A 12,500-nucleotide genomic window follows, 5' to 3' on the forward strand; every position below is an offset into this window, starting at 1 on the left:
AATTATAGTTATGGAGGTACCGTAATACCTCCGTACAGCGTTTTGTAACTATTTACAATTCTATTTACTATTTACAATTAATGATTCATAATTAAGTATGTACTTTAAAATGAAGCAATCAGTTGATCGGGGGCCCTGGTCATCCTCTGTGATCGTCGAAGCTTCGGTGGTGACTCCGGTGGAGGCTCGGGCGTCTGTGACTCGGGCGTGGCCTCGATCTCCATGTCAGCTTCGACACCCCTAGACGGCGCTGGTGGGGAAAACGGTTGACCTGGGAAGGGAACTTCTGCGGGTTGCGTCGGTGGGTGGAGAGGGGCCTAGACGGGGGCGGCGGAAGGTCCGATCCTCCTGTAAGGTGCATAGGTGGGAGGGAGGGTGGGACTGGTGGCTGGGGTGTGCATGGGGCTCCGGCGGGCGCCAGGTCTCATAGGGAGACCGTATCTTGTCGGCCATCGGGGTACGCCCGTAGGCTTACTGGAGGTTAGCATGGAGAAGATGGACCCTCTCGACCAACGGGTCCGACTTGTGCGTCCGCACGTGTTTTCGGAGCAGGATGGGCCCGGGGGCTGCCAGCCAGGTCGGGAGCGAGGTCCCAGAGGAGGACTTCATGGGGAAGACAAGGAGACGTTCGTGAAGTGTTTGGTTGGTTGTGGGACACAGCAGTGACCGGATGGAGTGGAGGGCATCCGGGAGGACATCTTGCCAGCGGGAGACTGGGAGATTCCAGGACCGTATGGCCAGTAGGACGGTCTTCCAGACCGTTCTGTTCTCCCTCTCTACCTGTCCGTTTCCCCGGGGGTTGTAACTGGTCGTCCTGCTCGAGGCGATGCCCTTGCTGAGCAAGAATTGACACAGTTTGTCGATCATAAAGGAGGACCCCGATTTCCGGGTGCGGCGATGACCAGCTAAGTCGCACGTTTCGGCAGCTCCCGGTGGAAAGGACTTTTGGGCTCTTAATAGGAGCCCCAACGGCAATTTGAACGGCTAAAAACACTGTGCGGTAAACCAGAAGGGAATCCCCCCTGGACACGGATGGAAAAAGGAGAGGAAAGTGGCCGGATTGCGGTGGATCCTCTAGAGCAGCGGCCAGGAAGGCAAGCACAAAGCAAGATGGCGTCGGAAGGAGGCAGTTTAATATGGGGCCCTGACCAACAAGAGTTCCTGCGGCGTTGCGTGGAAGAACTTAAAAAGGAGATGAAGAAGGAGCTGTTGGCCCCGATATTACAGGCGATCGAAGGGCTAAAGGAGGAGCAAAAGACCCAGGAGCAGGAGCTTCGGGTCGTGAAGGCAAAGGCTGCTGAGAATGAGGACGACATACAGGGCCTGGTGGTGAAGACAGAGATGCACGAGGCACAACACAAAAGATGTGTGGAAAGGCTGGAGGTGCTGGAGAATAATGCGAGGAGGAAGAATTTAAGGATTCTTGGTCTTCCCGAAGGTGCAGAAGGGGCGGACATCGGGACATATGTGAGCACGATGCTGCACTCGTTAATGGGATCGGAGGCCCCGACGGGCCCGTTGGAGGTGGAGGGAGCCTATTGAGTTATGGCGCGAAGACCGAGGGCTGGAGAAATTCCTCGAGCCATAGTGGTGAGATTTCTCCGATATAAGGACAGAGAGATGGTCCTCAGATGGGCAAAGAAAACTCGGAGCAGTAGGTGGGAGAACGCGGTGATCCGCGTATATCAAGATTGGAGTGCGGAGGTGGCGAGAAGGAGGGCAAGCTTTAATCGGGCCAAGGCGGTGCTGCACAAAAGGAAGGTTAAATTTGGAATGCTGCAGCCGGCAAGACTGTGGGTCACACATCAAGGGAAACACACTACTTTGAAACGGCAGAAGAGGCGTGGACATTTATTGTCGAGGAGAAACTGGAATAAGCGGGCTAGAAAAAGAACGTTTGGGACAAAGTGGTGGGGCGAATATGTGGGGTGAAGAGGGGGAAAAGGGGGAAGAGATGAATTCCCAAGTTGTCAATCCTGCGACCCTGTAACTTTTCTCTCTTCCCCATGTCGTGGGGGAGGGGGGGAGGGAGGATGAGGAGCTGGGGGCGCCGGCCATTGGGGGCGGGGCCAAATGGGAAGCGCGGGCTTTGTTCCCGCGTAACGGTAATCATGGCGGGAACAGGGAAGCAGGAAGGAGGGGACCTCGCACAGTGGGAGCCGAGGTCACGGGGGGAAGCCGAGGTCGGCCAGAGTTTGCTGACTTCTGGGAGCAACATGGGGGGTGCAATTACGCTAGTGAGGGATCTAGCAGGGGGGGTGGGGGGTGGGGGTTAACTGGGTTGCTGCTGCTGGGTGGTCGGGGCGGGAGGGCCGTTGGGGGGAGATACGGCTACGTGGGAACCGGGTGAGGAGCTGGATTGAAAAAGGAGATGGCTAGTCGACAAGGGGGGGGGGGGGGGGGTAAAGAGCCCCCCAACCCGGCTGATCACGTGGAATGTGGGAGGGCTGAACGGGCCGATAAAGAGGGCACGGGTACTCGCACACCTAAAGAAACTTAAGGCAGATGTGGTTATGCTGCAGGAGACGCATCTGAAGCTGATAGACCAGGTCAGACTACGCAAAGGATGGGTGGGGCAGGTGTTCCATTCGGGGCTAGACGCAAAAAACAGGGGGGTGGCTATACTAGTGGGGAAGCGGGTAATGTTTGAGGCAAAGACCATAGTGGCGGATAGTGGGGGCAGATACGTGATGGTGAGTGGCAAATTGCAATGGGAGGCGGTGGTCTTAGTGAACGTATATGCCCCGAACTGGGATGATGCCAACTTTATGAGGCGTACGTTAGGACGTATCCCGGACCTAGAGGTGGGGAAGTTGGTAATGGGTGGAGATTTTAACACGGTGCTGGACCCAGGGCTGGACAGATCGAGGTCCAGGACCGGAAGGAGGCTGGCTGCAGCTAGGGTGCTTAAGGACTTTATGGAGCAGATGGGAGGAGTAGACCCCTGGAGATTTAGTAGACCTAGGAGTAAGGAGTTTTCGTTTTTCTCCTATGTCCACAAAGTTTATTCACGGATAGACTTTTTTGTTTTGGGAAGGGCACTGATCCCGAAGGTGACGGGGACGGAGTACACGGCTATAGCTATTTCGGATCACGCTCCACATTGGGTGGACCTGGAGATAGGGGAGGAAAATGAACAGCGTCCACCCTGGAGAATGGACATGGGATTATTGGCAGACGAGGGGGTGTGTTGAAAGGTTGAAAGGTTGAGGGGGTGTATTGAAAGGTACTTGGAACTCAATGATAATGGGGAGGTTCAGGTGGGAGTGGTCTGGGAGGCGCTGAAGGCAGTGGTTAGAGGGGAGCTGATATCAATAAGGGCACATAAAGGAAAGCAGGAGGGTAGGGAAAGGGAGCGGTTGTTGAAAGAACTTCTGAGGGTGGACAGACAATATGCGGAGGCACCGGAGGAGGGACTGTACAGGGAAAGGCAAAGGCTACATATAGAATTTGACTTGTTGACTACGGGTAAGGCAGAGGCACAATGGAGGAAGGCACAGGGTGTACAGTACGAATATGGGGAGAAGGCGAGCAGGTTGCTGGCCCACCAACTGAGGAAAAGGGGAGCAGCGAGGGAGATAGGGGGGGTGAGAGATGAGGAGGGAGAGATGGAGCGGGGAGCGGAGAGAGTGAATGGAGTGTTCAAGGCATTTTATGAAAGATTATATGAAGCTCAGCCCCCGGATGGGAAGGAGAGAATGATGCTTTCTGGACCTGCTGGAATTTCCTAAGGTGGAGGAGCAGGAGAGGGCGGGACTGGGAGCACAGATTGAGACGGAGTAAGTAGTGAAAGGGATTGGGAGCATGCAGGCGGGGAAGGCCCCAGGACCAGACGGATTCCCAGTTGAATTCTATAGGAAATATATGGACTTGCTGGCCCCGCTACTGATGAGAACCTTTAATGAGGCGAGGGAAAGGGGGCAGCTGCCCCCGACTATGTCAGAGGCAACGATATCGCTCCTCCTAAAGAAGGAAAAAGACCCGCTGCAATGCGGGTCCTATAGGCCTATTTCCCTCCTGAATGTGGACGCTAAGATTCTGGCCAAGGTAATGGCAACGAGGATAGAGGATTGTGTCCCGGGGGTGGTCCACGAGGACCAAACTGGGTTTGTGAAGGGGAGACAGCTGAATACAAATATACGGAGGCTGCTAGGGGTAATGATGATGCCCCCACCAGAGGAGGAAGCGGAGATAATGGTGGCGATGGATGCCGAGAAAGCATTTGATAGAGTGGAGTGGGATTATTTGTGGGAGGTGCTGAGGAGATTTGGTTTTGGAGATGAGTATGTTAGATGGGTATAGTTGCTGTATAGGGCCCCGATGGCGAGCGTGGTCACGAATGGACGGGGGTCTGATTATTTTCGGCTCCATTGAGGGACGAGGCAGGGATGTCCTCTGTCCCCGTTATTGTTTGCATTGGCGATTGAACCCCTGGCCATAGCATTGAGGGGTTCCAGGAAGTGGAGGGGAGTACTCAGGGGAGGAGAAGAACACCGGGTATCTCTGAATGCGGATGATTTGTTGTTGTATGTGGCGGACCCGGCGGAGGGGATGCCAGAGATAATGCGGATACTTGGGGAGTTTGGGGATTTTTCAGGGTATAAATTGAACATGGGGAAAAGTGAGTTGTTTGTGGTGCATCCAGGGGAGCAGAGCAGAGAAATAGAGGATTTACTGTTGAGGAAGGTAACAAGGGACTTTCGGTACTTGGGGATCCAGATAGCCAAGAATTGGGGTACATTACATAGGCTTAATTTAACGCGGTTGGTGGAACAGATGGAGGAGGACTTTAAGAGATGGGACATGGTGTCCTTGTCACTGGCAGGGAGGGTGCAGGCGGTTAAAATGGTGGTCCTCCCGAGATTCCTTTTTGTGTTTCAGTGCCTCCCGGTGGTGGTCACGAAGGCTTTTTTCAAAAGAATCGAGAACAGTATTATGAGTTTTGTGTGGGCCGGGAAGACCCCGAGAGTGAGGAGGGGATTTTTGCAGCGTAGTAGGGACAGGGGGAGATGGCACTACCGAGCCTAAGTGAGTACTACTGGGCCGCCAATATTTCAATGGTGTGTAAGTGGATGGGAGAAGAGGAGGGAGCGGCGTGGAAGAGATTGGAGAGGGCGTCCTGCAGTGGGACTAGCCTACAAGCTATGGTGACGGCGCCGCTGCCGTTCTCACCGAATAAATACACCACAAGCCCGGTGGTGGTGGCTACATTGAAAATTTGGGGGCAGTGGAGACGGCATAGGGGAAAGACGGGAGCCTCGGTGTGGTCCCTGATAAGAAATAACCATAGGTTTGTTCCGGGGAGAATGGATGGAGGATTTGGAGCATGGCAATAGCAGGGGTAGCACAATTGAGAGATCTGTTCGTAGATGGGACGTTTGCGAGTCTGGGAGCGCTGACGGAAAAATATGGGTTGCCCCAAGGGAATGCATTTCGGTATATGCAACTGAGGGCTTTTGCGAGGCAACAGGTGAGGGATTCCCGCAGCTCCCGATGCAGGAGGTGCAGGATAGAGTGATCTCAGAGACATGGGTGGTGGACGGTAAGGTGTCGGACATATATAGGGAAATGAGGGACAAGGGGGAGATCATGGTAGATGAGCTGAAAGGGAAATGGGAAGAAGAGCTGGGGGAGGAGATTGAGGAGGGGTTGTGGGCTGATGCCCTACGTAGGGTAAACTCATCGTCCTCGTGTGCCAGGCTAAGCCTGATACAATTTAAGGTGTTACACAGGGCGCATATGACTGGAGCACGGCTCAGTAAATTTTTGGGGGTAGAGGATAGGTGTGCGAGATGCTCGAGAAGCCCAACGAATCACACCCACATGTTCTGGTCATGCCCAGCACTACAGGGGTTCTGGGTGGGGGTGACAAAGGTGCTTTCGAAGGTGGTGGGGGTTCAGGCCGAACCAAGCTGGGGGTTGGCTATATTTGGGGTTGCAGCGGAGCCGGGAGTGCAGGAGGCGAGAGAGGCTGACGTGTTGGCCTTTGCGTCCCTAGTAGCCCGGCGCAGGTTATTGTTAATGTGGAAGGAAGCCAAGCCCCCGGGTGTGGAGACCTGGATAAACGACATGGCAGGGTTTATAAAGTTAGAACGGATTAAGTTCGTATTAAGGGGATCGGCTCAGGGGTTCACCAGGCGGTGGCAACCGTTCGTCGATTACCTCACAGAAAGATAGAGGGAATGGAAAAGAAGACAACAGCAGCAACCCGGGGGGGGGGGGGGGGGGGGGGGGGGGAGGAATCGGACGGACTCTCAGGGATGTTATTGTATAGGCACTTGTTTTAGGTAATTGTACACTGGACTGTTGGATTGTATCTTTGGAGAGTATTTATTTTTGACAAGGCAGTTGCCAATTAGTTTTGTTTTTGTTTCTGTTTATATATTATTTATTTATTTGTTTAAAACTGGCCACTGTTATTTATATTGCTTTATTGTTGTGTAAAAGAAACACTACATATTGTTATGTTTGGCCAATAAAGGAGGACCCCCTATCACTGTGAATGTACGCGGGGAAACCGAACAGTGTAAAGATACCCTGGAGGGCCTTGATGACGGTGGTTGTGGTCATGTCGGGGCAGGGGATGGCGAATGGGAACCGGGAGTACTCGTCAATCACGTTCAGGAAGTACGTGTTGCGGTCGATGGAGGGGAGGGGGCCTTTGAAGTCCACGCTGAGGTGTTCAAAGGGACGGGAAGCCTTTATCAGGTGCACTTTCTCTGGCCTGTAGAAGTGCGGTTTGCACTCCGCGCAGATTTGGCAGTCCCTGGTGACTGTCCTGACCTCCTCGATGGAGTAGGGCAGGTTGCGGGTCTTGATAAAGTGGAAAAAGCGTGTGACCCCTGGGTGGCAGAGGTCGTCGTGGAGGGCTCGGAGGCGGTCCACTTGTGCGTTGGCACATGTGCCGCGGGCCAGGGCATCAGGAGGCTCGTTTAGCTTCCCCGGACGATACAAGATCTCGTAGTTGTAGGTGGAGAGTTCGATCCTCCACCACAAGATCTTATCGTTTTTTATCTTGCCCCGCTGTGCATTATCGAACATGAAAGCAACTGACCATTGGTCAGTGAGGAGAGTGAATCTCCTGCCGGCCAGGTAATGCCTCCAATGTCGCACAGCTTCTACTATGGCCTGGGCCTCCTTTTCGACTGAGAGTGGCGGATTTCGGAAACATGGAGGGTACGTGAATAGAAGGCCGCCAGAGCTATGTCAGACGCGTCACTCTCGACCTGGAAGGGGAGGGACTCGTTGATGGCGTGCATCGTGGCCTTGGCAATGTCTGCTTTGATGCGGCTGAAGGCCTGGTGGGCCTCTATCGACAGGGGAAAAACTGTGGATTGGATCAGGGGACGGGCCTTGTCCGCATAGTTGGGGACCCACTGGGCATAGTAAGAGAAAAACCCGAGGCAGCGCTTCAGGGTCTTGGAGCAGTGAGGGAGGGGGAACTCCATAAGGGGGCGCATGCATTCAGGGTCGGGGCCTATAACTCCATTTCGCACTACGTAGCCGAGAATGGCTAGACGGTCGGTGCTAAACACGCATTTATCCTTGTTGTATGTAAGGTTAACGATTTTAGCTGTCTGGAGAAATTTTCGGAGGTTGGTGTCCTGGTCCTGCTGGTCGTGGCCGCAGATGGTGACATTATCGAGATACGGGAAAGTTGCCCGTAAACCGTACCGGTCAACCATTCGGTCCATCTCGCGCTGGAAGACTGAGACCCCGTTGGTGACACCGAAGGGAACCCTTAAGAAGTGGTAGAGCCGTCCATCTGCCCCGAAGGCAGTGTATTTGTGGTCACTAGTGTGGATGGGGAGCTGGTGGTAGGCGGACTTAAGATCCACCGTGGAGAAGACCTTGTACTGCGCGATCCTGTTTACCAGGTCGGATATGCGGGGGAGGGGGTACGCGTCCAGCTGCGTAAACCTGTTGATGTCTGACTGTAGTCGATGACCATCCTATGCTTCTCCCCGGTCTTTACCACCACTACTTGAGCTCTCCAGGGACTGTTGCTAGCTTCAATGACCCCTTCCCTCAGTAGTCTTTGGACCTCTGACCTAATAAAGATCCGATCCTGGGCACTGTCCCATCTGCTCCTGGTGGCGACGGGTTTGCAATCCGGGGTGAGGTGCGCAAACAGGGAAGGCAGATCGACCTTGAGGGTCGCGAGGCCGCAGACAGTGAGGGGGGTATAGGGCTGCCGAATTTGAAAGTTAGACTTTGGAGATTACACTGGAAGTCTAAACCTAGGAGTGTGGCCCCGCAGAGGCGGGGAAGGACGTAGAGCCGGTAATTTTCAAACTCCCTTCCCTGGGCTATGAAGTTTGCGACACAAAACCCCTTTATCTCTACTCAGTGGGAACCGGAGGCCAGAGAGATTTTTTAATTAACGGGGTGGACGAGGAGAGAACAGCGCCTTACCGTGTCGGGGTGTATGTAGCTCCCCGTTCTCCCAGAGTCGATTAGGCAGGACGTCTCGTGCCCGTTGATTAGTACAGTTGTTGTAGCAGTTGAGAGTGTTCGAGGCCGGGACTGGTCCAGGGTCACCGAGTCTAATCTCAGCAGTTGAGTGTTCTCTTCGGGTGGTGTGTGGTCAGCCAAGCTGCGGTCCATCCAAGATGGCGGCTCCCATTGGGCGCACATGGCTGGGGGTGCACAAAATGGCGGCGCCCATCCATCGAACATGGCGTCTGCGGGACAAGATGGCGGCGCCCGGGGGCCACACGTGGCTCTGGAGTAGGAAGATGGAGGTGCCCGCTGGCCACACGGGGACCGTGGAGAGGTTTGTGGTGGCGGTCCGCATTGCCTGGCATACCACCACGAAGTGGCCCTTTTTACCGCATCCCTTCCAGGTGGATCGCGGGCCGGGCAGCGCTGCCGGGGGTGCTTGGCCTGCCCGCAAAAGTAGCAGCGGGGCCCCCCGGGGTTGCCAGGCCGCCATGCAGCACAAGCTTGTGGGGGGATGGGGGATGTCTCGGGGTCGGCTGCGGAGGAGTTCCACGCTGCCCAGGGGGCTGCCGTGCAGTCGGGAATGTAAGCGTGGGCGTTTCTGGAGGCCACATCCAGAGAATGCAAGGGCCCGTGCCTCCTTGAGGCCGAGGGTGTCTTTTTCCAGCAATCGCTGGCGGATTTGGGAGGAGGTAAGTACCATATTTTATTATATTATTATTATTTTTTACAAAAAATTTAATTTAGTTGTTAGCCAGATCTTGGTAGAAAGTTAGAGGAATGGCAGGGAAGGGAGTGCAATGTTCCTCCTGCAGGATGTTTGAGGTGAGGGATGCAGTTAGTGTCCCTGCTGATTTTACCTGCAGGAAGTGCTGCCATCTCCAGCTCCTCCAAGACCGAGTTAGGGAACTGGAGCTGGAGTTGGAAGAACTTCGGATCATTCGGGAGGCAGAAGGGGTCATAGATAGCAGCTTCAGGGAATTAGTTACACCAAAGATTGGAGATAGGTGGGTAACTGTAAGAGGGACTGGGAAAAAGCAGTCAGTGCAGGGATCCCCTGCGGTCGTTCCCCTGAGAAACAAGTATACCGCTTTGGATACTTGTGGGGGGGGGACTTACCAGGGGTAAGCCATGGGGTACGGGCCTCTGGCACGGAGTCTGTCCCTGTTGCTCAGAAGGGAAGGGGAGAGAGGAGCAGAGCATTAGTAATTGGGGACTCTATAGTCAGGGGCACAGATAGGAGATTTTGTGGGAGCGTGAGAGACTCATGTTTGGTATGTTGCCTCCCAGGTGCAAGGGTACGTGATGTCTCGGATCGTGTTTTCCGGGTCCTTAAGGGGGAGGGGGAGCAGCCCCAAGTCGTGGTCCACATTGGCACTAACGACATAGGTAGGAAAGGGGACAAGGATGTCAGGCAGGCTTTCAGGGAGCTAGGATGGAAGCTCAGAACTAGAGCAAACAGAGTTGTTATCTCTGGGTTGTTGCCCGTGCCACGTGATAGTGAGATGAGGAATAGGGAGAGAGAGCATTTAAACACGTGGCTACAGGGATGGTGCAGGCGGGAGGGATTCAGATTTCTGGATAACTGGGGCTCTTTCTGGGGAAGGTGGGACCTCTACAGACAGGATGGTCTACATCTGAACCTGAGGGGCACAAATATCCTGGGGGGGAGATTTGTTAGTGCTCTTTGGGGGGGTTTAAACTAATGCAGCAGGGGCATGGGAACCTGGATTGTAGTTTTAGGGTAAGGGAGAATGAGAGTATAGAGGTCAGGAGCACAGATTTGACGTCGCAGGAGGGGGCCAGTGTTCAGGTAGGTGGTTTGAAGTGTGTCTACTTCAATGCCAGGAGTATACGAAACAAGGTAGGGGAACTGGCAGCATGGGCTGGTACCTGGGACTTCGATGTTGTGGCCATTTCGGAGACATGGATAGAGCAGGGACAGGAATGGATGTTGCAGGTTCCGGGGTTTAGGTGTTTTAGTAAGCTCAGAGAAGGAGGCAAAAGAGGGGGAGGTGTGGCGCTGCTAGTCAAGAGCAGTTTTACGGTGGCGGAGAGGATGCTAGATGGGGACTCTTCTTCCGAGGTAGTATGGGCTGAAGTTAGAAACAGGAAAGGAGAGGTCACCCTGTTGGGAGTTTTTTATAGGCCTCCTAATAGTTCTAGGGATGTAGAGGAAAGGATGGCGAAGATGATTCTCGATAAGAGCGAAAGTAACAGGGTAGTTATTATGGGAGACTTTAACTTTCCAAATATTGACTGGAAAAGATATAGTTCGAGTACAATAGATGGGTCGTTTTTTGTACAGTGTGTGTAGGAGGGTTTCCTGAAACAATATGTTGACAGGCCAACTAGAGGCGAGGCCACGTTGGATTTGGTTTTGGGTAATGAACCAGGCCAGGTGTTGGATTTGGAGGTAGGAGAGCACTTTGGGGACAGTGACCACAATTCGGTGACGTTTACGTTAATGATGGAAAGGGATAAGTATACACCGCAGGGCAAGAGTTATAGCTGGGGGAAGGGCAATTATGATGCCATTAGACGTGACTTGGGGGGGATAAGGTGGAGATGTAGGCTGCAAGTGTTGGGCACACTGGATAAGTGGGGCTTGTTCAAGGATCAGCTACTGCGTGTTCTTGATAAGTATGTACCGGTCAGGCAGGGAGGAAGGTGTCGAGCGAGGGAACCGTGGTTTACCAAGGAAGTGGAATCTCTTGTTAAGAGGAAGAAGGAGGCCTATGTGAAGATGAGGTGTGAAGTTTCAGTTGGGGCGATGGATAGTTACAAGGTAGCTAGGAAGGATCTAAAGAGAGAGCTAAGACGAGCAAGGAGGGGACATGAGAAGTATTTGGCAGGAAGGATCAAGGAAAACCCAAAAGCTTTCTATAGGTATATCAGGAATAAGCGAATGACTAGGGAAAGAGTAGGACCAGTCAAGGACAGGGATGGGAAATTGAGTGTGGAGTCTGAAGAGATAGGCGAGATACTAAATGAATATTTTTCGTCAGTATTCACTCAGGAAAAAGATAATGTTGTGGAGGAGAATGCTGAGCCCCAGGCTAATAGAATAGATGGCATTGAGGTACGTAGGGAAGAGGTGTTGGCAATTCTGGACAGGCTGAAAATAGATAAGTCCCCGGGACCTGATGGGATTTATCCTAGGATTCTCTGGGAGGCCAGGGAAGAGATTGCTGGACCTTTGGCTTTGATTTTTATGTCATCATTGGATACAGGAATAGTGCCAGAGGACTGGAGGACAGCAAATGTGGTCCCTTTGTTCAAAAAGGGGAGCAGAGACAACCCCGGCAACTATAGACCGGTGAGCCTCACGTCTGTAGTGGGTAAAGTCTTGGAGGGGATTATAAGAGACAAGATTTATAATCATCTAGATAGGAATAATATGATCAGGGATAGTCAGCATGGCTTTGTGAAGGGTAGGTCATGCCTCACAAACCTTATTGAGTTCTTTGAGAAGGTGACTGAACAGGTAGATGAAGGTAGAGCAGTTGATGTGGTGTATATGGATTTCAGCAAAGCGTTTGATAAGGTTCCCCACGGTAGGCTATTGCAGAAAATACGGAGGCTGGGGATTGAGGGTGATTTAGAGATGTGGATCAGAAATTGGCTAGCTGAAAGAAGACAGAGGGTGGTGGTTGATGGGAAATGTTCAGAATGGAGTACAGTCACAAGTGGAGTACCACAAGGATCTGTTCTGGGGCCGTTGCTGTTTGTCATTTTTTTCAATGACCTAGAGGAAGGCGCAGAAGGGTGGGTGAGTAAATTTGCAGACGATACTAAAGTCGGTGGTGTTGTCGATAGTGTGGAAGGATGTAGCAGGTTACAGAGGGATATAGATAAGCTGCAGAGCTGGGCTGAGAGGTGGCAAATGGAGTTTACTGTAGAGAAGTGTGAGGTGATTCACTTTGGAAGGAATAACAGGAATGCGGAATATTTGGCTAATGGTAAAGTTCTTGAAAGTGTGGATGAGCAGAGGGATCTAGGTGTCCATGTACATAGATCCCTGAAAGTTGCCATCCAGGTTGATAGGGATGTGAAGA

Source organism: Scyliorhinus torazame, chromosome 9 (assembly GCF_047496885.1).
Source record: "Scyliorhinus torazame isolate Kashiwa2021f chromosome 9, sScyTor2.1, whole genome shotgun sequence".
Classification (NCBI taxonomy): domain Eukaryota; kingdom Metazoa; phylum Chordata; class Chondrichthyes; order Carcharhiniformes; family Scyliorhinidae; genus Scyliorhinus; species Scyliorhinus torazame.